The sequence below is a fragment of the Mesoplodon mirus genome (assembly GCF_964341445.2).
Source record: "Mesoplodon mirus genome assembly, chromosome: 3".
In the NCBI taxonomy this organism is placed as follows: Eukaryota; Metazoa; Chordata; class Mammalia; order Artiodactyla; family Ziphiidae; genus Mesoplodon; species Mesoplodon mirus.
Genome location: NC_138978.1, coordinates 61,913,391 through 61,940,088, shown reverse-complemented (window position 1 = coordinate 61,940,088; position 26,698 = coordinate 61,913,391). Strand labels below are relative to the sequence as shown.

General features: G+C 43.0%; 1 protein-coding gene across 8 annotated transcripts in view; it reads left to right on the top strand.

Moving 5' to 3' along the window:
- GNG12 (G protein subunit gamma 12) overlaps nucleotides 1-26,698 on the top strand; it is a 126,425-nt gene that overhangs the window by 19,249 nt on the left and 80,478 nt on the right. Inside the window, exon 1 of one of the 8 annotated variants that reach the window (XM_082611954.1) lies at nucleotides 545-656. The exons of 6 other annotated variants lie outside the window; for them this stretch is intronic. The gene's annotated coding sequence lies outside the window, so the exon portion shown is untranslated. Of the gene's footprint in view, nucleotides 1-544; nucleotides 657-19,459; nucleotides 19,478-26,698 lie in introns of those variants that run through there. One more of the 8 variants, XM_082611955.1, reaches the window with a different exon arrangement.

The following is a 26,698-nucleotide window of genomic DNA, read 5'->3' as shown; positions in this document are numbered from 1 at the left end:
AGAGAGAGGTTTTTTTGGATTGAATGTCCATTCCCCATAGATTTCCCCATTCCCCCTTGAGAGCTAGAAGCCTTCCGTATGGTAATGCTTTCCAGAAGCATCTGAAAGTGAGAGTCCCTCGGGAACTTTTATGGTCACGTGCCAAATTAAAATGAGAAATGGAATCTCAGGAGTGCTACTTGGTTTTGAAACTAACTTCACTTTTTACAGCTTTGACGATGAGAAGGAGAGGGAAGTAACCTTCTTGTGTGCCTGCTTTTGACCAAGTGTTACAGCCTTATAAAGGAAGTATAATTCGTTCACTTTACGGAAGAGGAAACTACAACTCAGAGAGGTTCAGTAATTTGTCCAAGGCTGCACAGCTCATGAGGAACAAAGCCAGAATTCAAACCTGTTTCTATTAGACTATACCGTGCTGATCTCTGGTACTAAAAAAAAAAAGCAACAACAAAAAACGCACTTAACTCCTTCCTTAGGTATTAATTTTCTAGTACCTTTCAGAGGCTTTTCTTTTATCGTCCACAGAAGATTGTCCTGAGAAGCATATAAAACATAAAAGCGCATAAAAGCATTGTAAAACCTGAGGCTTAACGGAGTCAGCATCTATGGGAGGACAGAAAGTCCAGAGAAGAGAAAGTGGAACTGCTTCCTGGCAGGTACCATGTTTATAAAGAGCCCAGCAATCACTCATATGAATTTGTTTTTAAACTGGCTCATGACAGCTGCAAAGACTGGAATTATCAGTTCTCAGCTCAATTGTCTTTTTATTATCTGTGACTTGCCCTTGTTAAATATGGCATTGTTAATAGGTTTTTGGTTGACGATTGCATTGAATGCATGCGTTTTGGTTATTTCACCAGAAGACAATGCAGAGGAAGTTTAGAGTAAATGTTGGAAAAGTGACAGAATTAAAGTGTTGGCGTTCTCCAGAATTTCTAAACAGGAAAGGCTCAGGGCTGGCAGGCTACAAGGGGTATGAGGGGACAAATCTGGAAGTTGTGTTTGCTAAACAAGAACGATTTTTTTTTTTTACTTTGCATGTTTTTGTAATGTTTTCTAAAGACGTTTTAAAATTTATACTTTATAAAGTGAGACAGTGTTTACTGTCCATATTGAAAAAAGGGTTCCTGCAGTGGCAGAGAGGAGGAGCCTGACTGGCAGAGACTAATCCCAGCTCTGCCACTTGTTACTGTGTGACCTTAAACAAGTTACTTTCCCTTTCAATGCCTCAGTTTCCTCTCCTGGAAGATGGAGATGATATTGCACCTTCTTCCTGGGGTTATTGTGAGGCGTAAGTAAGTTAATATATATAAAGTGCATAGAACTGTGCCTGACACTGAGTAAACTAGACACCCAGTAAATGTTTGCCATTGTTCTTTTAATTAATTGGAGTTTAATTAATCTAGTCGGAAGGTCTGATGGAGACAGTGGTAGGGAGGAGGATGTTAAAGTTCTCCCAGGCCAGCCTTTTGAGAATTCTGCCAGAATAGGTAATTCTGTTCAGCCCGATGATTTGAAGTCCATGTTTTTAATTCTCACAGTACGCCAAATTTATATTTCTACAATATCGTATAGTGGGAGGAGCATTAAGCTATTTATTTTTCAAACGTGTTGTAATTCCAGCTGTACTTTCAAAAAGTGTTAGATGCGACCTCTGTTGAACCTGTACAGTCAGTGGGGCAGAGCGACAGCCGGAAGCTGTCAGGAGCTCTGTGCGAGAGACGTCATTGATCCAGGTGCTGGGCGGAAGGGCCCCAATCATCTGTTCCTCTGAGAAACCAGTACCTCGCCACCAGCTTCCCCCAGGTCAGAGTGAACAATGTAGTTTTCATTCTGTGGTGAAATGAAATGTTTTCTGGAGTTTTCTGGAGAAATATGCTTGTTTTCTGGCCCCCAAACGCCCACAGATTTGTCATGTAGGTCCTGAGGGACACTGGAGATAGATTCCTGAGGATCTTCAGCAGTTATTCCTGGGGAACATTTGGAGAGACTGTTCTTGTGGCCATTTCTCCTGTTAACCCTTGAAGTAATTAGAAGGATGTTATTTAATTCTCATTCAGTGACTGTGCTTCTACAGGAAATAATTAAGTCCAGGTGCATTGTTCTCTTGCTCTAATTTGATAAAGGGTCAGCCAGGAGGTCCTAGGAAAGAAGAGTGGGGAGAGTTAGGAGCCTACCCTCGGGAGTTTTAGGTACAGAATTAAGGAAGGTTACAGTGGAAATGGGCCGTGGTGATCATGGAGCCCAACTCCTGCTTTTTACAAATGAGGAAACTGAGGGCCAGAGATTGGCCTGAGTTTGTAGAACTAATTGGTGGCACCCCCCGGGACTCTTGGTTCCAGGTCCAGCTGCCTGGTCTACCCAGCTACACATCTGTCATAAGTATGTCTTTAGAGCAGCTCTCTGCAGTAGGACTTTCTGCAGGGTGGAAATGTTCAGTCTGTCCAGGATGGTAGCCACCGGCCACGTGTGGCTCCTGAGCACTTGAAATGTAACTAGTGAAACTGAGGAGTTGTATTTTTTTTTGCTTTATTTAATTTTAATTAATTAAAATTCAAATTTTTACAGCTGCATATGGCTAGTGAAAACCATTTCGGACAGTCCAGCTTTGGAGACATTGAGGAGGAGAAAAAGGCCTGTCCTCACCTCCTACCTTATTCTCACAGGGCGAGAGGCTCACCTTTCCGGTGGCTCAGGTACACTTGGTCTTGTGCCAACCCCGGAGAGTCAGCCTTCGCCAATCACCCGCTCTTTCTGGATGAAAGGTGGCTCCTCTGTGAAGTAGTGGGTTGGATTGTATCTCCCTCCAAAGTCTCATTGTGTGCAGACGTGGGTCTCCACTGATCAGCAGTGTGACCTTTGGAAGGGTGCTTAGCCTACCTCTGCCTCAGTTTCCTCATCTGTCACCTGAAGTTAATGCCTGTTCTGCTCCCTCATCTCAATAATATTGGGAGAGTCTTAGAGTAGGAAATCAGTGAGAAGAAATCCCTTTGCAAGCTTTTTTTTAAAAATGGTCTTTGGGGGCTTCCCTGGTGGTGCAGTGGATGAGAGTCTGCCTGCCGATGCAGGGGACGCGGGTTTGTGCCCCGGTCTGGGAAGATCCCACATGCCGCGGAGCGGCTAGGCCCGTGAGCCATGGCTGCTGAGCCTGTGCTCCACAACTGGTGAGGCCACAACAGTGAGAGTCCCGCGTACCGCAAAAAAAAAAAAAAAAAAAAAAAATGGTCTTTGGTGTCTGGAAATATTTTTGGCTTTGACACAAGTCGTGGGTGGGTTTTCTTTTTTCTAAGGTGCCGCAGGTGATGAACTTACTGTGTCGAGGTGATCCTCATCGCCAGAGTGGAGACAAATACCACGCAACCCCTATGAAATACAAGCTGGGAGACATTGTCCTGATGACAGATGACTGATTTGATCAGTGGGTGCTAGTTTTTCCTAATAATCTTGCTTAACGTGGCATTCCCTAATCTATCTCTGCATAGTCAGCTGTTTCATCTGAGAAAACAAAGTGGATCCCCTCTCTTGGGAACTGTGGCTCCCCTCTTGGCTTCCCTTCCTTGTGCTTCTTTTCTCACGGCAGCCTATGTAAGCCCCGTGTGGAATATAATCGACAGTAAACAGATAAAACCCTCTCAGGGTGCCTTAGTGATAGCCTCTCCATCAGTGGTTCTCAAACCTTGTTCCCAGGTGGTGATTTGCCACTGGCACGCCCACAGCTCACTGGTGGGCCTCGAGTCTCTTCAGAAGTGTGCCACCAAATTTTGATCAAGGCATAAAATGTACTTTTGCTACCACAGAATAAGTAGGTCTTCTAGCCTGGTGTGAGTGGAGTAAAACTTGCTCTGAGTAGCAGGCAGTGAAACATGAAGCTGGGGCCAAAGAAGGATGGCTAGGTTGGCAATTGTGGGAAGTTTGCCCCCAAGCACTTGAGACAGCCGGGTAGGGCCAGCAATGCGGTCGGTGTTGGAGGGTGACTCTTGGGGGGGTGACCCAGGGCGAAGTGGCTTAGCTGCAGATGCCGTGGAAACCCCAGGAAGCATTATTTTATTGCAGCTGGGTGTGCCTTGTGATTATGGTTGAATGGTTTAGTGTCGTGTTGAGTCTTTTAATTCTTTCAGTGGTGCCACCCAAAATTGTAGCGTCTGTAACTAAGCCAGAGACCCCTGTTTCCTGCCTCTGAGGTCCCTCGGGATGGCGGTGGGGAATGAGGCAGGATCTGAGGGTACTTGTCGGAGCTCTCCATACCCAGAACCTACAGAGCTGTTTCAAATATTCATATTTTGGGTTTCCCTGGTGGCGCAGTGGTTAAGAATCCGCCTACCAATGCAGGGGACACGGGTTCGAGCCCTGGTCTGGGAAGATCCCACATGCCATGGAGCAACTAAGCCTGTGTGCCACAACTACTGAGCCTGCGCTCTAGAGCCCGTGAGCCACAACTACGGAGCCTGCGTGCCACAGCTACTGAAGCCCGCATGCCTAGAGCCCATGCTCCACAACAAGAGAAGCCACCACAATGAGAAACCCACACGCCGCAATGAAGAGTAGCCCCCGCTCGCCACAACTAAAGAAAACCCACACGCAGCAACGAAGACCCAATGCAGTCAAAAATTAATACAAAATTAATACATAAAAATAAATAAAAATTTAAAAATATTCATATTTCACAAATCAACCTTCTGAAGAACCTTTTGTAGAAGGGATTCCTCGGCTTATTTTTTTTTAAGTTGAAAACCAGTACTGTAGAGCAGTGGTTCTCAAATTTTAGCACCAGAGTCACCTGGAGGACTTGTTAAAACACATAGTACTGTGAGTCAGTGCGACTGCATTGAAAATTGCATTTCTAACCAATTGCCAGTCGACGCTGATGCTGCTGGTCCGGGGACCACACTTTGAAAACTGAACCACTGATTGATTGTAGAGAACTGACGTAATCATAATAACTACCTCTTCTGTGTCAGGTACTGTGTTACATGTGATAAATTCAGTCCCATTCGAAGCTAAAAACCTTATATGACTAGCCCCATTTTACAAAGGTGAAAACCGAGGCATTGCAAACTGAAGTTTCAATAACTTACCCATCATTAAATTGCTGGGCATCAGAGAGCTGGAATTTGAATGGAGGTCTGGATAATGCCAGACCCCTTCGCCATCTAGGATGTCACGTGCCTTTCTTGTAGACCACTTGTTCCCAACCCATGGTCCAAGATGGGGATGAGGTTTGCAGATCCAGTCTGCATGGCCTGCAGACTGAATGTCTCACATATTGGATGTCTGTTGTACACATGCATTTTGGTGATAAAGGCACTGTGAAGTCATATTAAGTGTCTCAGCTGGACACAGTTAATATGGAGTGAGCATTTTCTCACTCAGTGGACCCTGGAACGACAGCTACTATTACTGAGGGCCTGGGAAGTTGTTTTGTTTCTTGTTTCTGATGGCAAGAAGTCGTCTAGAAAAGACTGGGAATTATTTCACTAAAGCAAGGCGTCCGGTTACCTTTTCTAAATCTGGGCCTTGGGGAAAGAGGAGGAAGACATAATATGAATAGATTCTCATTTGAGAAGATTGCTGCAGAGGGTAATGCAGTGGTGTGGATTGATTCCGCCAGGGACCCGTGCAGTCTGCCCTCAGCTGCTGGCCCCAGTGAGGACCGGATTTGTCCACTCCTTCTGTCTCCCAGGCCCTGCCCCATCACCTCCCCCAGCCCTGAACCCGCTTTCTGCGCTTCCTTCCTCCTTCCCTGCTCTGCTGCTGGAGGCTGTCACGTCCAGTTGCCTGGATTCCTTCCCCGTCAGTTGTCTCCTCTCCCAATTGCGTTTTCGCTTCTCTGCTGTCTCATTCAAATAACATTTTTTTGGTACACTCACCATGTAGCAGACACTTCTTCCCCTCTCCACACAGATGTGTCCAGTCCTGCCAGCTCTGCTCATAGTTACAATGTGTCCAACCTGGGCTAAGGACTAAACTTGCATCATTTACTACTGACCACTCATAGGTCCTTGGATAAGCTACCTACATTCTCTAAGCATCTTTAAAAAGGGAACATAACTTCAGAAGGCTGTTGTGAAGATAAAAGTAAAACACTACAGGTACAGTACTTCCTTCAGGGCCTGACGTGTTTAAGTACTCTGTGGTTATAGATCAAGAGGCTTACCCACGAAGGGAAGGAGCAAAAGGGCATGATCACTGCAGTTTCCTCCACCCTTTCCTTCTGCCTTCAGTCCTTACAGGGTGCCCTCCTCTCACCCCTTTCACTGAATCACCTTCTAGATCAGTGCTTCCCAACCTTTTTTTCATTATCACCCCATAAGGAGAAAGAGTAAAATAAGTTTAAGTTCATTGGTGTAATTAAATTAAATGTTAAGGAACACACATTTTATTATGTAGGGTTGAGCTTTAGAGGGCCACAAACCATTGTCATATTAAGAATTTTTTACTCCCCCCCCCAGAGCCAGTTTGCACCCACACTGGGGAGGGGGAGTGAGCAATACCCCTTCTGATGAGAGTGCATGCTTTAGATGCCTAATAGTCTTCTACTTGTGAAACCCACTAGCTTCCTCTGGATCTGCCATCCTTGGTCTCTCCCCATACCTCTGGCCTGTGGTATCCCGTCCTCTGCCTGCGGCTCCTCTAATGGGACCTTCTCTATCTGTTTTCCTGGCCCACTCAGCCAACTGAGTGGGACTAAGCATCTGAGACTTCCAGGACAGGGTCCCATCTCGGGGAAGAGACACACCTCTTTCTACTACAGCAGGAGAAGAGTGGTGGGCAGAAGGAACAAGGTCCAGCAAACCTAGGAAACGAGCCAGGAGTGGCAAGTGTGTGGTGGGGCTCAGAGGACACAGCAGCAGGGCGGAGAGAGGCAGGACTAACCCAGGGGGTGATGAGGGAACCAGAGCTTCAAAAGTACCCCTGTGAACACTGCTCTCCGTCATGGTTTTGTTTTGCCGTCATATTAACATATGACCTTAAAAATCACAAGTACCGCTCTTTGAGAAACTATGCTTCTGGGGTAGAGCAGTGAATGCCTTTCAGACAGTGAGGACAGTGTATGAGAAGTCTGGTGTTGTGAACGTGTCAAATGTCAGGTTTGGCGGAGCGGGAGTGGTGGGATGGAGACAGGAGAGCCTAAATGTGCCTTGCAGACAAGGGTTGGGAGCCAATGCGTGGTTTCAAGCAGGTGCTTGCTTTTTGTGTCTCTGACCCGGTTTTCTCCTTTTTTCCCATTTGCCCTCATTTACCGTGCCGCATGTCCCATAGACATTAATCGATCCTTTACTCTGTGCCCTTCCCTGACTGTCTGGATCTTTGTTGGAAGTCTGACCCTTCGGCGTCCACAGAGCCAGCCTCCTTGGCACCTCCATTTGGATGCCCTGTGGGTACCTGCCTATCAGCTCATTCTTACGGTCCCCCAGGCTTGAAACCTTAGAATGATCTTCTTTCTTATTCTCTCTTATTATTGTCTTAAGAAACCACAAGCAGGGCTTAATAGATTCTCTCTCCCTCTGGCACTGCCCACGTTCACTTGGGCATTCAACAAATGAATGCTCAGTTGCTATCCTCTCAGATGCTCAGTCCCACTCAGTCCCTCTCCTCCCTGTTTTTTCTTCCCCTTCCTTTCCTCCCCTCTGCCTTTTTCCCCTTCTTCCTTCTTTTCCTGAACCCACCCTCCCTCCCTCCCTCTCACCCTTCCTTCTATTTTTTTGGAGCTAATATGGAGCCAAGAACTGTGGTGTTGCTTTGTGTGCCTCTTTTTCATTTAACACTCACGATCACTCTATGAAATTATATATTATTATTGGGTTGGCCAAAAAATTCATTTGGAACACGTGATGGAAAAACCCGAACGAACTTTTTGGCCAACCCAATATTATTCCATTCTGCAGATAAGGAAGGTAAGGATCAAACAGGAAGAGTAACTTTCCAAATTCACACAGTTAAGTGTCAGAATTAGGTCATGCTTTTCACGTAGACCACTGAAAGAATCCTAATGTGTCTCTCCTCCTGTCCCTCTCCACTCCAAGCCTTCCCAGAGCCCTCTGGGTTTGATCCTCTACAGCACAAATGTGATCATGTAAATCCTTTACTAAAAATCCCTCAGACCACTAGTACTGACATCCAAGAGCCCCACAGCAGCATGGCCCTGGTTTTTATCACTTTAAAGGCATCAGGGTATGGCGGGAACAACGTGGAGTTTGGTGCCAGAAGACCTGGGTTCAGTCCTGGAGCCACCACTTTCTAGATTTGTGATCCTGAGCAGACAGTTCATTTCCCTGAGCCTCATTTGTTTACTTATTCAGTGAATATGTATTGTGTGCCTTTGATGTGCTGGTCACTGTGTGGGTTTTGAGTATTATTAGTGAAGAAAACATACATGGTTTCTGACTTCAAAGAGCTTCCAGACTGACCTCAGTTTCCTCATCTGAACAAGGACGATGATGACACTTAATCTCACTGGGCTGTTGTGGGAGTTGACAGACATGACAGGCATGAACATGCTTTGCTACATGGAAGGTGCTGGTCATCTGAAGTTGTATTTTCTTCTGCTTCTGTTCCAGGAAGGTTCCCTGCACATTTCTAGCTCTGTATCTTTGCTTGTACTCCTCCCAACCTTTAAACCTCCTATGTGGTCTTGATTGCCCAACTGAAAAGGTATCTTATCCAGTAAATCTTTCTAGAACCTCCCTGCTTAATATGAAGTTTTATTCATTCATTGATGGATTCAAGAATATTTATCAAACAATTTTTAGAACGGTGTTTTCCAAGGTGTGGTCCATAGACCCTGAGGGGCTCAAGAATCTTTCAGGGAGTCCACAAGGTCAGATTTCTTTTTGTAGTATTAAGATGATATTTGACTTTTTTTTATTGTATTGACTTTTGAAATAATGCTGCAAAAGCAGTGGAGGCTAAGACTCCTTGTGCCTAATTATTAATCAAGACAGTGGCACCAAACTGTATTAGAACCCATATTCTTCACCACTACACACCCACAATAAAGAAACAAAACAAAATGCCATTTTCACTGAAGAACGTCCTCGAAGCAATACAAATTATTATGTTTATTAAGTCTCAACACTTGAATGCATATCTTTTTAAGATTCTGTGTGACACAGAAGAGAAAATAAAGCTCTTCTGCTAAAACTAAAGTGTGATGATTGTCTCAAGAAAAAACACTTGTGCAATTATTTGAGTTACAAGCTGAACTAGCCGCTTGTTTGAAAGAATGTCTGACAAACTATGGCTATCTAGACTTGAATATTTGGCAGATGTTTTCTCAAAAAAAGAACAAAGTCAGCTTGTCACTTCAAGAAAAATGACTGGCAGTATTTGTTGCCAGTGATAAAATTCTAGCTTTCAAGAAAAAATTAGGATTTTTGGAAAACTTGTGTCTGCCCCCATGAGCTTGACAACTTTTCAAACATACTTTTAAGAAAGTATACTTAACGACTTCCCTAATGAGATCTGTGGTAATGTTAACGAGTATTTTTTCTTGGCATTGTGTGATGAAATGTGTCAAGATATGAAAGCCTGCATAACTCAGTGAACTGATGTTTTTCAAAGACCAGTGTGTGATGTTACAAGCCCTGTATAAAGGTCTATTCAAATGCAAGATGGACTAAGCAATTTTAATACAGCAGAACATGAGAAGTTCATTGAAAGGGTTTCAGCTAGCCTTTAAGAAATCATCACTTGTGTAAGTCTTGGTGTAGTCAAAAGCATCCACCATCACCTGAAAAGGCTCTCCATCTATATCCATGTGAGGCCAGGCTTTCTTCATATACTACAACCAATACAACATATCACAATAGATTGGGCTTAAAGGGAGAAATGAGAATCCAGCTGTCTTCTATTAGAGAGATTTGCACAGACATGACATTAAAGAGATTTACAAAAAGGTAAAACAGCTCTACACTTCTCACTATATCTTCTTTTATTTTGGAAAACATAGTTGTTTTTCATAAAATACTGTTTTTGTTAGGATCTAATGGATTTATCATTGTTATATTTTTAGTCCATTAATAAATATTTTCAAAATTTCTGTTTTAATTTCCAATAGTGTATGTATATGTGTGTGTGTGTGTGTGTGTGTGTGTGTGTATCGATAGTGTAAGACAAATAAACAAAAGCCCTTTGGGTTTTTTTTTTTAATTTTTATTTATTTTTGGCTGCATTGGGTCTTCGTTGCTGCGTGCGGCATTTCTCTAGTTGTGGTGAGCAGAGGCTACTCTTCATTGTGGTGCGCGGGCTTCTCATTGTGGTGGCTTCTCTTGTTGCGGAACATGGGCTCTAGGAACGTGGGCTTCAGTAGTTGTGGTGCACAGGCTCAGTAGTTGTGGCACACGGGCTTAGTAGTTGTGGCTCATGCAAAAGCCCTTTGTGATCCTCAATTTTGAAGACTAAAGGGATCCTGAAACCAAACAGTTTTTTGTTTTTGTTTTTTTTTAATTTTTTTTTTTTAAGATGTTGGGGGTAGGAGTTTTTAGTAATTTATTTATTTATTTTTGCTGTGTTGGGTCTTCGTTTCTGTGCGAGGGCTTTCTCTAGTTGTGGCAAGCGGGGGCCACTCTTCATCGCGGTGCGTGGGCCTTTCACTATCGCAGCCTCTCGTTGCGGAGCACAGGCTCCAGACGCGCAGGCTCAGTAGCTGTGGCTCACGGGCCTAGCTGCTCCGTGGCATGTGGGATCCTCCCAGACCAGGGCTCGAACCCGTGTCCCCTGCATTAGCAGGCAGACTCTCAACCACTGCGCCACCAGGGAAGCCCAACCAAACAGTTTTGAGAGCTGCTGAATTAGAACAGTTCTAGTCGCTGGCATACATCAGTGAAAACTTAAATCCCTCCTACAGTGAAATTTATCCACGAATATCACTGTGGTTCTGGGTTTTCTGGCACCATCTAACTATGTACAAAATCACTTCAAATAGGCCTGAAATGATTATAGACTAGTATACGGTGCTCTGTCATCCATACCATGCCTGGAATGCATGTTAATATAAGTACATTAGAGATGTGAAGAAAAGCAGTTCACCCAAGAGACTAATAAATGTGTCTGCCATGCCTACAGCTCCTTCTAAAAAGTCCAGTTTCAGCTGAGGGAAGCAGCCCAGACTATTAGTTAAAAATGGGTGGCCATGTTTCTAACTAGTATGACTTCTTCTCCCCCAACCCTTCTTCCTTATTAGCCTCAGATGATTGGGTCAAGAAGAGGCCCTGATCATACGGCAGCCAGTCTAACAAGCATTCTGGTCTCCTGTGAACATCTCAGCCCAGTTTAAAGGCACCATGTGCCCAATCGGGTTCTTTATAAGAATTTGTGAATGAAAGACACATAGGACTGGGAGAGTTGGCAGTTGGTACCCTAATCTGTGGCTGGGAAGACAGTCACAGAAGCCACATCACAAGCTCTGAGTCAGCAGAAACTGTGAGGAAGCAGAAGCAGAGGGGAGACCTAAGATGCATGGCAGGAGCAGAGGAAAAAAAAGGCTGAGTCCTGTCTGGGGGATCCCATAGTTGCTGCCGTTAATGGGAGACCAGGGAATTCAGTCCCCAAAGCTGCCCTGGCTCCTCTCAGTTCTTGAACTGCTTTTCTTTTTTGGTCTCAGGGAGGCCTGTCACCATGGTCCTCATTGTTTTGTATATCTTTACAGTAAACCTCTAATATGTGAGGTCACTGGAGAGAGTCTGTTCCTTTCCGCAACAGAGCTTAACGTATACGCAGGTGATTGGAAGTCAGTCGGAGTGGTGGGGTAGGGGAGACGCCTTAGAGGAAACGGCATCAGCAGGGCCTGACGGGACTTGAGTGGACAGAGGGCATTCCAGGCTGGGGCACCAGCATGACCGAGAGGCATGTGTGAAGAGAGGAAGAGGCTGGCAGGGGAGGTCCCCAAAGTAGAGTAAGGAAGGGATTGGTTGGTTAGTTCAAGCTGGTTAGCTCAAGTGACCTCATGAAGAGAGCACTGGAAAGCACCAGAGGAGGGCAGACCGAGGCAGAAGGTGAAAGGGACCTCCTGTAGGTTCTTGAACAGAGGATTAAAAATGGAAGTGGGGGAAAGTTAGACTGGCCTGGTGACTGGGGAAGGGTCTGAGGAGAGAGCATTTGAGCCAGGGACCCTGGTTTCGGTGCCATTGCGGTATCCGTATAGTGTCTGTGGACGTGCTGGTCACCTCATCCCTGCTTTCAATAGAACTTGAAGAGCCTGGCCTGTCCGGTCACCCGGGAGAGGTCTTGGTTCTGAGGGACTGGTTTTCTTGTTAAAAGCCTTGTGGCCACGTTAGGAACATCCCAGAGACAGCACCCATGTTGACTGGAACAGGACTGATCCTTCTCTTTTCCACCTCCCACCCCATTTTCTAGGTAAGAACTTCTTCAGGAAAAGTATGAAAAGTTTAATGGGGAGTCATTTGAATACAATCAATTGGGGATTTTCCAAAAGGCAGAACGACGACAGCAAGGGGTCCTTTTCCCGAAGCCATACACTCCTGGTTGGGCTTCTTGAGATTTCAGGCGTGAAATGTTAACGTTTTATTTTTGTTTTACACATACTTGAGTTGTTGTTGTTGTTTTTCACAGTCAATTTAATTTATGCATTTGCGCTGCCTGACTCAACTGTGCTTATGAATTTAAGTGCTCAGCGAGTGGGAGGACTACCTTCCTCTATCTACATGCTCCTCTTGTATGTGGTGACATCTTAGGAGAGCATTTCATCCTTCCAGGGAGGTTGAAAGGGTAGGGGGTCCCTGCCTTTCAAGGGCCTGTATTTGAATGGAAGGACAAGTTGGAGATGAGTAGAAAAAGAATCTTAGAGGTGATTCTGGTGAGCATGACTTTTTGTGTTTTGCCAGTTAGTTTTTAACTCACAAAAGTGTGATATTCCAAGTTAGAATGAGCTGGCTTTTGAGTTGGGGTGAGCTGAGGCAGGATGCTAACTATTTCATTTTATTCACCTTAGCAAAATGTTAGCTACTAAGCAGTTGACTTCTCTGCATCCCATCTATAAAAAGTTGATAATTATAATACCTCCTTCTTAGTGTGGACCTAAGAGTTAAATGAACTAAAGTGTAACTCAACTGGTAAACAGGCATTTATTGAGTATCTGCTATATGTCATATACTCTGTGCTGGGGGTTATAGTAGAAACCAAGATTGAATTCAAATGGGGCTCACAGGAAAGTGCTTATGAGTGTGCCTAGTACATACTAAAATGTTCAATAAATGGTACCCATTGTTATTACTGTTATTGAGGGAAGTGTACCCAAGTTCAGAAATTCTTGAACAAGCCAGAGTTAGCCAGAGGAAAGGTATGGCAATCCAGGCCTCAAGCAAAAAGCATCCTGAGTGTGCCAGTCTCAGCAAAGAAGGGCTGTCCCTGCAAAGCAAAGGCTGGGTTATCTGAACGTACAGTTTGGAAAGAGTCCTGTATTATGCTTTTCACACACATACACACACACAGAACATTATCATGTGGCCTTCAGGCACCGAGAACAATGTATATGTTTAAGCTGGCAAATAAATGGGTGTCTTTTATCACTAGGGCATTCATTTTCATGATAGGAACCCAGAAGGCATGTTTTTCAAAATTGGTCACATGTTAAATTGTGAACATGCATTTTGTAAGAATTCTGTAATATGGATCTTAAGAAGGGCTGTGGAGATAAAATAGAAGAGCCAATTGTGAGTGGTTTTATTAAATTCTGAATCTTCATTGGACACTTAAGTCCTCACATTCTAGTGTCAGTTTTCCCAACGTGCGTATTTTTGCATAGTTGGGTCAGTATGTTCTTCTTCTTTGTTGGTTTACTTTTGCATGTAACCTTGGTTGATGTTGCCCTTTTCTTGTGTCCTTACACTCCACCTCTTTCTCCTTGGGATGGCAGTAAAATGATCTCCTCTACTGATAAGTAGCCGTTGGTTTACCTTTGTATCCAAATACGAGACATTTGGGTTGTTGCCAGCATTCCACAGTGAGGAACATACTTGCTATAAACAGTGTGCAGATTGCTTAGTCAACGACTTATTATGTACCTTCTGGAATGGCACTCTCTGGCAAGGTCTTGGAAGTGATATCAGCTCATTAAACTAAGAGTCCTAAGAACTGGCACTCAGGAGTTCCTGAGACAGCATGGCTTATTTTTCTTTCTATAATTAGGAGATATGTAGGGAGGACCTATCATGTGCAATGGAGTACCAGGCACTGGTGAGCAAGGTAGAAAAGGTCTCCAACTGATGGTGCATACAGTGGCCAACAGATGCCAGATGAGTGCTGTGGAAGCAGACGTCATCATGGTGACATTGCCATCCTGTAATCACAGTGTCAGACTTCAAGGCAAAAAGTGGATATTTGGTCTGGGTGGGTCTAGATACAGTATACAGTGTAACTACGTTAGATTAACTGCAGATGGTGGGGTGAGAGACAGTCAAAATTGTAGAAGATTAAAAAGCAATACAACGTTGTATTTCTAAATTGGGCTAACAAAGTGATAGCTAGGTTCAAAGCTGCATGGTAGAGTGAAAAGCACAAGGCCTGTGAATTCAGACAGTCTCAGATTTGACTCTGAACTCTGCCACTTGTAGACTTGTGGTTTTGGGGAAAACATTTAAAGCTGCTGAAACTCAAATGTCCTTATCTCTAAAATGGGTATAGTATTTTCTGTCTTTTGACATTGTTTATATGTCCAGTGCCTAGTGCAGCGCCCAGCACTGGATAGAGGCTCAGCAGTTGGTTGTTGGCAGAAAAAAAAGAAAGGATGGATGGATGGAGCAATTACTCTGGATTGATAAAAACTGAGAGCCTCTGTGCTAAATAATATAGGTACATTCATAACAAGTCATATTTGCCCTATTGGCTTGAGGTTTGCCAAGCAAATTTTCTCACTTCTAAGTTAGTGGGGACCAAATTTAGAAGCCGTAAACCTCTCTTTTTTCATCTCATGTATATCAAGGCTATAAGTAACAGAAAAGAAAACATGACTAATTGTGGCCCTAACAAGTAGGGGGTTATTTTCCACATATTCAAAAAGTGTAGACGAGGTAGTTACTTCTGCCATTTGCCACTAAAGAGCTGTGCTCTTTTCATTCATTGGATCTGCCTTCTTTGCTGTGTTGTTTTTGAAATTCAGACTTGCTTTCTCATGGTCACTGATGGTGATCACAGTTCTGTGCTTTACTACCAGTTTCAAAGTTGAGAACCAAGGAGGCACCTGGCATATGTCTCATGTCTTTCGTGAGGAGGCAAAATCCTTTCCCAGCAGACTCACAACATGTCCCCTCGGGCCTTACTGGATGGACAGAGCACACAGCCTCCCTTAGGCCAAGGCTCCCACCTTTCCTGAGCTCACAGCATCTCCACCCAAACAAACTGGGGTTCTGTTAGCAGGGAAATGTTGAGGGGTACGTTCATTTTCACATAAGTGAACTGGTTAAAAAAAAAAAAAAAAGCAAAAGTTCAAGTTTAATGGAGATGATTTGCTTGTAAAACTGTGTTATCTGCACCAGGAGATTCAGGATTTGCAAGCCCCCAACTGGGGTGTAATGATTCTGCTGGTTTTAAGCTGGGTAGAAATGTTTTTGTCTCTTGGTTGTGTGTGTGAGGGTTTTTGTTTTGTTTTTTTCTCTTCTTCCTTTTTGAGCGGCAGACGCAAAGAGGAGTAAAAGAGTTGAAATAGGAAAATATTTTCTGGAGTTAGTGCTAGGCCTCTGAAATGCTGCAACCCTGACTTTTGCCAGAAGCCCGGTGCTGAGACTGGCCAAAAAGACTGTTAACAAAATACTTCCCGACCAAGCTAAGTGAAGAGAAGAAAATATAAAACAGTATTGGGGCGGTGGGGGGTGGGGGCAGATATTCTGAAAGGAGGGTTGTCAGTGAAGCTTTGCAGGAGAGTGTAGGAATTTGAGGGTTGTACACTAGTGTGTGGTTTACATTGGCTCTGCCCAGGTTCAGTGCTCAGAGAGCAGAGGAAGAAAGGAAACCACTTGCCTAGCCTGAGAAGGATGTAAAGACTATAGTGGGATTAAGTCCAGAGTCAAATTGCACACACACACACATTCTAGGAATCCAAATTTGTAGTTTAAAAAATATATATATCAAAGTGTTTTTGTGGGAGCTCTTGACTTGGATGACAAAATGCTTAATAATCAATATCTGCCATTTTCCTCTTTTGGAGAAGCCACCCAACCACTTACATTCCTAAACAAATATTCATAAATTAATAGGATTTCATGTCGCAAACATCAAAACTCTTAAGATTTAAAGAAGTACTCACACATGTCAATAAAAGTTCACCAAGACTTGCATTTGATTTATTGCATTTCATTTATTGAGGAGGTAAAGGGGCAGAACTGATACTGATCAATGCTTTCTATTTATGTTATCTCTACTCTTAGAATTTGACCATATCCTTGAACTGTGCTATTTCTCAAATGACTGGAGATTAATAATATCCTGTTTTTATACAAGAATTTCAAAGTCTCCAATACAAAAGCTCCAGACAGATGATGCTTTAAGAAAAGGAGAAAAGACACAGTAGATAAATGCCAATTGACTAGACTCTGAAGCTGAGGTTTGCTAAGAGGCCAAGTAAAGGAGAGAAAGGTGGAATTCAGAGAGAGATACTGGTCTCTGTGAGGTTGCATTCAAGGCCACGCTGGGAAAATGCCAGAGGGCTGGGAGAATGGCCGTCCCCTCAGAGCTAACACTGAGTACTTGGTGCCTCATCATAAATGGGGCTCATTCCTGAAGGAAACACTGTTCTTCTGAAAAGCACCCATATTGAAGAAGCAACCAGAAAACCCAGATGTATAGGAGATGCCTGGCAAGAAGGCTCTGTGCCTCCTCCCCTCTGTCTCTTCCAAAGAGTTTTCTTAATATTCCACAGTATTTCCTGTGGCCACTGGGCCCAAACTGACTGGAAGCATACAAAAAAAGTAGTTTAGCCAACCACTTGGCACTAAAATCTGAGCCAGCCGTATTCAGAATTAACTGAAAGAGACACTGCCACTGCCATAAATAAGGCAGACAGTTTCTTTATGAGTTGAATTCTCTGAGCATTTTTTGAAGGCAATAAAGCTTTAAGCCTTTAGTAAGAGGCAAGAGACTGTAAAACATGTCAGATGCTTAGTAAAAACTCAGGGTGCAGCCACGAGTTTGTGTACATTGAACTGGGGGACCACACCATTGACCCTCAAGGGGATTGGGCACCCTAGCCCACACCCTGGTGGGGTGTTTCAGAGAGGGCAGACATATCAAAATCTAAAGTGTGTGTGTGTGCAGGGGGGTCATTGAAAACTGATGTCTTATGATTCATTTGGGAAAAGATTTATTTTCATAACACAAACATCTGAAAATCAAGTTCAACAAAATACTTCTGGTTAGTTGACAATATGCATTTATTCAGTAACAAAAAAAAGATTATTGAATGCCTCGTCTGTGTCAGGCGTCGCCTCAGGCACTGGGGGTACAGCAGGGAACAAACAACGTCCTTTTCTCGCGGGGTTTACATTCCAGTGGAGGACAGGGCTAATAATTCAGTAGAATAGAAAAGAGCGTGTTAAGTACTATGAAGAAAGCGGAGTAAGGGAAGAGAGAGCAGGGCCTCTCTGAGCAGATGACACTTGTCAGAGACCCAGAGGAAGTGAGGCTGTAGAGTGTGCGGGCCTGAGGTGTCTGTGAGAAGAAGTCCAGCAGCGGGAAGGATCAGTGTCATGGCGTATCTGAGGAGACTGGGAGGTCCCTGTGGAGCCTGGTAGGCGAAGGGTGGGCGCGCTAAGCCTGCTGGGAAGCCATTGGAGGGTTTTGAGCGAAGAATGAAGTCATCTGAGGGCACGAGTGCCCCCTGCTGGCGGGGAGCAAGAGGGAAGCCCAGAGATCAGCGTGGAGGCTGTTGATGTCCTCCAGGTGACAGATGCTGCCAGTTTGGACAAGGAAGCGGGGAGGGGAGGAATGCGGAGATGTGATAGAATTGGGGAGATGTTTTGGAGGTGGGGCTGACAGGATGTGCTGACACATTGACTGGATGTAGAGTAGGTAAAAATGGAGCCAAAGATGACTGAGGATTTTGCCTTGAACAAGGGGCATGAATGGTGGTGTCCCACTTTTAGCACTAAGAGCCCCAGGGGAGGAGCCGTGTGAGGAGATTATTAATTTGGCTGTGGCCATTGTTACAAGTTTCAGGTGCCTAATAAGGCATCACTGGGGAGATGTTAAGTCCGAGAAAAGACTGGGAATGGAGATGTTGATTTAGGGAAGAGGAAAGGGGGTGAGAATGCATGTCACAGTTTCCCAAAACAACTGAGGAAGGGCACATCAAATTCTGGTTGGGGAAGGGAAGGGGAAGGCTTTATGGTTATCAGAAATGAGTGTGAGTTTTAAAAGGTTAAGAAAGACTGTCTTACATCATCAGTATCCACAGCTGTTCCTAGAATTAAGGGAGACATATTCATAGGAACAAAAGCCAGCTTTGCCAATAGAAGATAAATAGGAACTGAATTTCTGAATTAGCTGTTCTGTTACTCTTTTGCTAGGCCACTGTGAACATCTTAGGTATAAATAATTAGATAGAAACATGAACATCTGTCTAAAAACATGTACAGATTTTTCTTTTAATTTATTGGAAGCCTGGGGTATGTTAAGAACTCATTCTTGTGGGAAGGAAAACAAATACATGGAAGTTTAAAGTACGGCCTGTGCATCCAGAAGACCTTATAATCAAGATGTCCATGCAGATACGTGAACAAATGAGAAGCATGAGGGTCCAAGGAGAAGGCTGGGCATGGAAATGACTAGCTCCACAGTTAGAACATTGCTGAATGCCCTGGGCTGCCTTTAAAATCCTCCCAGTGGTATGGGGAATGACAGATTTTTTTTTTTTCTTGGCTCTGGGCGGTGGTTGTTGGTTTTTTGTTTGTTTGTTCTGTTTGTTTTTTCCTGGTGCAGTGGGTATATATTTGTATATTTCCCTAAGGGGGAGGGTCAGCAGGTTGTGTCATTCAGAATGTATGTAAAATGGGAAGCTCCCTGAGAATATCTGGAGGGGGTGCAAACTAATGTTAGAATAGAGGCAGCAAAGGTGGCTTTACCCAGGAAGCAAGTGCAAGTGGTAGGTTTAAGTACAGGAAGGTTGTACCGATTTTCTTAGGCGCTATCTTCTCGTTGAATTGTGGCATTAAGTGGATTATATTGAACATAGTTGGATTTGTTTGTGTGTTTGTTTGTTTGTATAAGCTGTTCATCTCTTTCTTGAAGATACAGGAAAAAGATGGACAATCCTTAGAAGATTCTCCATGCCCAGCCTTGTTTTGGTAGCTGCAATGAAAGACTCTACTGAACCATCCAGTAGAGTCCAAGTCCCGAAACCAGGGTGGTATATTTCGTAGCATGTGCTCTAAGTGCCTGTAAACATGTGGGACCTGAAGGGAGCCACTCACAGCCTCACTTGAGGACTACTACTCATTGCCTTCTGCCTCTGAGTCCAAGGCCTGCAGAAGTATGTTCATCCACAGCAGTGGTCTGGAAGAGTGAAAATAAAACCTCTCTCTTGTTTTTCTGACTCAGGCTCAGGGCAGTGCCCTTTGCTGCATCCTGCCCTCATTATGCTGCCTGACTCTGTGCAGTGGACATAACCTGAATATTTCTGTGATGAATCTCTCTGTCTCAGTGTCTGACGGAAAGTGTGTCATGGAAAGGAGTGATACGATTAGAGAGCTAAGCCTCGTGGACAAAATGATTATTTTCAACATAAAAGCAGAATCTGTTACCCAGAATGCTCCCATAAAACTGGACTTTTTAGAGGGAAACATAGTTCTAATATATATTACTGGTGACAAATGCTACTAAATTTTACTCTTTTTTTTTAAAGTTTTCTGAGGCTAATAAAATTCAACCCTATTGAATAGTTTTTTTCCAAACATGATTGGATCTTTAAAATATTTTTTTCCTTGAAAACTAATCAGAAATGTGTTGGAGATCATTGTTGCCAGAAAAAGAGTCTAAGGTCATATCTTCATCCATTCCTGCTTCAGGAGTTCTCACAATGAGCCTGGCTAACATTAGCTGAGCTTTGAGGGGTGGGGCGCGGGAGCAGGGGTGCCTTTGAATCAGGATTTAATGGTGGGCCCTTGGCTCTTACCAGTTTGAAGTCTTTCTGCGTCTTCTGCTGACTGCAGGCCACAGGGGCTGTTTTACTCATTACCCTGTTGCAAGGAAAGGAGTGCTCATGAAGAGCTTACGTTCCCTTTTATCAGACAAGAACCGTGTGCCGCAGCTGCCCGAGTCAAAAGCTGTAGCAAAAGCTCAAGGATTGCCATCATCTCATCCACAAGCCCTGGTAATTTTCTCTTCTGTGGTTCTCCATGGCCCAGTTTTTTTTTACCGTCAGTCATTCTATAAAGATTTATCAGCTACCCTCTGCCTGTCAAATATTGCCATAAAGTAATATCCTATTGGGCCTGTAGTTATTGGAAACTGTTACTATTTTTCTTTGTCTTCTCAACTTTCTTAACTGTCTATTGACCAGTAAGAATGTAAGCCATTGCAATAGATATGGTCCCTAGTTAACAAAGATATATGAAAATATGTTTACTACTCTGGATAGGTAAGTAGATTCATTTATTTAAGGATGATTTTCATTATTAAATTTGAAAGGTACTTGGTTAATTCTCAGTTAAAAACAAGAAGCACAAAAATTAAATTGAGACCCCTTTTGGCTGATTACTGCTTTCAGTAAGCGTTCGGTGAGTGATTCCCTTCAGCATGATAGCTAGTGATCACTAGGCCCTAAGCTAGTCTTTGTGCTTTGCAAATATAATTCAGCATGAATTATTGCAAATGATATAGGACCCCCAGACAAGCCCCCAAGATATCCAGGAGGGTCCTGAAGCTCAAACGGTCTAGGTTAGCTTCCAGGGAGTTAGATCACATTTAACTTTGCACTGATTCTAATATAAAAACCTAGGGCATTCAAACTCTGAGTAGGTGACCATCCATCTTGGTTTGTATGGCACTGAGCGGATTCCTGGGATGTGAGACTTTCAGTGTTAAAACTGGAATGTCCTAGCCATACCAAGATGAGTTGGTTTCTCTAGTCAGAAGAAGAGTCAGTTAACAGAAAGGAATATCAGTAAATACTGTCTTCTAAAACCAGCAACTTATCTGTAGAATGGGGATGATTCTCTCTTCCTCATGGGGTTGTGATAAGGCCTACTTACTACTCCTATCTGTGGGGTTGGGTAGCTGGCTATGTGTTTTTCCTTGGAATTGGGGACCAGCATCATCTCTGACGGGCAGTCTCTCTCCTTGCCCTCCTCCAGAGAGGCCTGTTGCCTAAGAAGGCCTTGGCTGTTCCCTCGGGGTGAGTCAGTGCCAGCTGTTTCTGATGTGAGGACGCTAGAGATCCAGGGTTCTTTCTATTGTCTTTATGCTTCTCACTGTGGTTACCCGCTTTGGGTTTTACCTGCTACTGCCTCTTAAGTAATAAGGCTTCTCGCTGATTTGAAACTCTTTACTCATTTTTTTTTTTTAATACATGAAGTCCTTAAGTATTTCAATTTGCCACATCACTTGGCATGTACAGTTGGGTTGAGAAATGCTCAAAGAGTTTTCAGATTTTTTTCTCATTTTTAAAAAAAATTATTGAAATATAGTTGATTTACAGTGTTTCAGGTGTACAGCCAAGTGATTCAGTTATACACATATATAAATATATATATTCTTACATTCTCTTTCATTATAGGTTTTTACGTGACATTGAGTATAGTTCCCTGTGCTATACAGTAGGTCCTTGTTGGTTATCTATTTTATACATAATAATGTGTATATTTTAATCCAATTCGAAAAGATACAGGCACCCCAATGTTCACTGAAACTCTCTACTTTTAAAATTGCAGTCCCGAGCACACACAGGTACTCGCTTCCTCTCCAGCATTTTGTACAAGCTGTTCCATCTGCTTTGCTCATGCCTCCCTCCTTTCATCTTCTGGCTAACCCTGGTCACTCTTCACACTTGAGCTTTGATGCCACTTCCCCCTGGAAGCCTTCCATGATCATCCCAGACTGGTACTGGTGCCTCTCCTCTGTGCTCCCAGAGCTCCTTGTACTTCACACAATAGATTATGCGCCTCTGGAGCTGTAATTGCCTGATCAGTTGTCCGTATGACTCACTGTAGGCTCCTTGCAGAGAGGGACTGTGCTTTGTTCTCTGTTATACCCCCAGAACCTTCCACATTGCCAGGAACATAAAAGGTATAGAGAGGCTTATAAGGATCAGGATAGTGGAAGAGCCGCCAAGGAGCAGACCATCTTTATGTACAGTTGGCTTTGGCTTTGCAGTGGCCCTGACCATCCTTGCAGTCCTCCTTGGGACACATAAGCCACTCTAGATCTTTCTCAAAAGAGCTACAGCCTCTTCATCCAGGGACCACCATCTAGTTTGGTTAGGTCTTCGTTTGCCCTGTAAGACACTGAGCACATTATGAAAATACACATGCAGTAAACCACCCACCTGCCAAGCATTGCATAAATATCAGTGGGGAGACATAGGACCCAAGAATATATGTAGGGTGAGAGCATTCAGTTTTATGTTTATTTGTATATACATGGCATAAAGATATTTCTATTCTCTCAAGTTTTAATAAAATGTGAAATCTTCCCCTCAGTTCTGAAGATCTGATGATTTGTAGGCTATACTGTATTAAATTGTGAATTTTGGATGTTTCATTTTTCATAATGTGATCCAGATTATTTTTCTTTCTCCCTAGTGGACATTAATCGTTTCCTGTGAATTTTCCTGATATTAGGAAACAGATGTTCCATATTTTTATCTGAATTTTTTCCAGATGCTGAACCAGGACTTTTGTGTGTGTGTGTGTGTGTGTGTGTGTGTGTACGTACATGTACACAGTGAATTTTTGAGGAATGAGTTATATCAGAATTTGCAAGTAAAACCCTAACAGATATATCTACAGAATTGTACAGATTTGTCCAAGGCTGGAAATGCTTTTGGACATTCTGGTTAATGTAATTTAGTATTGTTTAGCTAATGCAGACTGCTGGCTTAAGACTGCATTAGAACTGTCCCATGATAGTGTGCTTGCCAAAATAAGGAGTGGTGTAGCAAAAAGCACACAGTTCATGCAACCTATGATTTTTTAACCAAACTGTAATTGCTTTTACCATTGTCTCTTAGCTATATAAAATTCTTCCCTCATCTCCCCATAAAACACTGACTGAGTGCCACCTGTGTGCTGAGCAGGGTGCTAGGCTGTCTGGGAGATACAAACACAAATAATATATGGTCCCTTGGGACCTTATCATCCAATAGAAGAGCTGAAACGCATTCTGAAGCATCTGTAATGACAGGTAGAAGGTGGTAAAGGTCGTAGAAATTCAAGGAGAGGAGTGGTTTCATGGAGCCAAAGGGGAAGGGAGTATTTGGGGGAAGAAGTGGTACTTGAGCTAGGTTAAAAAAATAGTAATGAAACAACACTTGCTTTAGGTCTGAGTTATTTAACTTACTGTAACTACATAAGAACTGCGTAAGGGTGGTCCGTTATGTAAGCCATGGTTTTGGTGGATTTGCTAAAATCATACTAACATTTCTTGAGTGCTTCCAGTGCAGCAGGCACAGGGCCCTGATGCTCCATATAAAGGATTTTTAATCAGAAACAATGTGGAATTGGTGCTTTGTATAATAATCTATTTTGCACAAAGTGCATCTCTTCATTTTACCTTGTGACCTTCCTTTCACGAGGAGGCCTTGGGTTCAGAGAGCAAAGGACTGAGGCCAGTCTTGGCCAACTCCAGGATTCGGGGACCCTCTGCAAGTCACCTGGCCTGTCTGGGTCTCACTTTTCTCCTGTGTAAGGTGGGGATTGTCATTCTCCCCAGCTCACTCACAGGGTAGCTGGGAAAATCAAAGTGGGTGTAAATGGATGGTGAAAAGCAGTCAAAAGCCAAACATTTTGCCAGGAAGCCATGTCATAGCTCATGAGGTTTATACAAAATATGGCTGTTGCTTATTATTAAAACACTGTATAAAGGAAAAGATGGGTATCGTAAAATTGCCAGATATCAGTAATATATTTGTAGCAAATACATATACCAACTCTTGATTATCATGCACTATAAAGAACTCATGCAAATTCAGAAGAAAAATATCAAGAGCCTACTACATGAATAAGCAAAGAATACAGACTTATTGTTTCTCAAAGTAAAAAACCATTAATAAACAGGAAAAAATGTCCATCCTCACTAATAATCTTAGAAATAAAAATTAAAGCAGCATTAGGAATACCATTTTATGTATAAAATGTCAAGGTCTCAGAAATTCTCAATTATTTTGTTGGTGGTATTATCATACATTAATTAAAAAGCCCCTTTAAAAGCAAAACCTACTAATTCTACGGTTAGGAATTTAGGGGAGCTAGGGAAATAAGTTAAAGGGATGAAAAAAGCTGAAGCATGAAGGTTTCCAATGTAATCTTATTTATAGTAATAAAAACTGGCAATAATTTAAATATCCAGCATTAGGGGAGAGATTTAGGTCCCTTAAACAGTCATTATGAATGTGTGTAGAAACACACAAAAAATATTTGAAATTGAAAGTAAAATGGAAAAAGAAAATAACAGCGTCATATATAGGGTTTTTTCCTGATGGCTCTATCCTAGTGTCCTCCCTTTTTTTCATCCTTAGAGCAACAATGTGCAAAAGTCATATTAGTCCTACCTTACATGTCAGAAAATTGAGGCTTAGGGGTAAATTGTCCCAGGACTTGCAGGTCATTAGCTGAGGAGCCAGCATCAAACCGAGATCTGTCCAACTCCAAAGCCTTTGCTACCAATAGCATATAAACCATGGCCACAGTCATATAACACATGTCTATCGAGGGTAACAGAAAAAAATAAATAGCAGCGCTAGTATGGTGGGAATATGGGTCATTCCAAAGAATGCTATCCTTTTAAAACTGCCCTTGGGGGAAACAAACCAGCACAAAACTGCCATTGCCCTTTCAATAGAAAAGGAGAAAAAAAATACATGGAGTGTAATATTTCACAATTAATTGTTCAATCTGGCTTCTTTATATTCTCTTAAAGTTTGGCAAACTAGGAATATATGTGTATTTTTAAAGATTTCTCACTGGCATTGACATTATGAGGATACTTTCTCCCCATCTTATCCACAAATTAGTTGAGGACATATACCACCAAGCTCCTCAATTAAAAACAAATTTTAAGTCACTAGAAGCTCTCTGAAGATTAAGAACAGTGACCAGGTAGAAGAGTTTCTCCCAGTGAACAGCCCAGACCGGCTCTTTTGACCAGGACATAGTCTTAAGGTGGGGAAAATGGTGTGGCACCATTTGGCTAAAATAGGCCAGCTCACCAGCTCCAGGTGTGCCCTTCCCAGGGACAGAAACCTTGCACAATAAAGGAAAGTGTCACCATTTTGGTGACTGTTTACTGTCTTTTACCTTTGGGGATCAACACTTGATTCTTGATGCTTTAACCCATATGGCATTACTTTATCAAGTCAGTAGCCCTGCCAATGTGTCAAAACACGCGACTTTCTGCGGTGGACTCAAGGCACAGGGCATATTTCTTTTGCTTTGTCTCGTCTTTATGGAACACGTGCCTTTTATGCCTACTGTAGGGTCCTTTATATGTTTCAAAGGCCCTTTTATATCTGTTTTGCCATTTGAGATAACATCATGTCAGTATTTGCAAGTGAAAACATAATAGACCTGACCAGAGAAGAGTGGAGCCGTCTGGAGAGCTGGAAACATTCTCCAACATACTTCTCAATATAGTCCATTCCAGATCACTCCCAATTTTGTAGGTGGGGAAATTGAGGCACATAGAAGCTTAGTGATTTTGGTGGAAATCACTGGCAGTGAAGACAGCTGGAAGCCAGGCTTATAAATCTAGTGTTCACTCTCCTCCAGTGCCTGTATTATGTTACTTTCTAGAGAATTTTAAAATGAGACTAGGGACAAATATGTTCAGACAGATCATAATCCAATCACCATTCAAAGCTAAAGGTCTCTGAGGACTATCATTTTGTATTTTATAATTGCAATAAGCTTTATAATAATGAAAGGAATCTAGCAGGTTATCATGTTCATTCTAGACAAGTCCTGCCCAATAGAGCTTTTTATGGTGATTGAAACATTCTACACCTGTGCTGTTCAGGACAGTAGCTGCTTCTGTGTCCACCTGAGCACTTGGAAGTGGCTCATGCACTGGGGGAATGAGTTTGTAACTGTATATATTTAAATTTAAATCCCTACATGTGCTAACGGCTATAGTATTGGCCAACACAGTTCTAGACTTCTCTGTATTTTTTTGCCATCTCCACTTGGGTGTCTCCAAGTTAACACGGTCAAATCAGAATTCTTGATTTTCTTTCCTCTCTCAACCTGTTTCTCCCTCAAGGAAGCCATCATGGACCCAGTTGCTTGAACCAAAACCTATGTGTCATCTCAGCCCCTTCCTCTTCCTCATTGGCCACATCCACTTCATCAGCAGGTCCTAGTTGTTTTACCTCCAGAACCTGTCTTGAATCCATCTGTTTCTCTCCATCTCTACTGCTACCATCCTAGGCAAAGGTACCATCATATCTCACCTGCACAATTGAGTAGCCTCAGAATTGGCCACCATTGATCCATTCACTCACTGTTGCCTCTTTGAAACTCCTCCATTCAGCTGCCAAAGA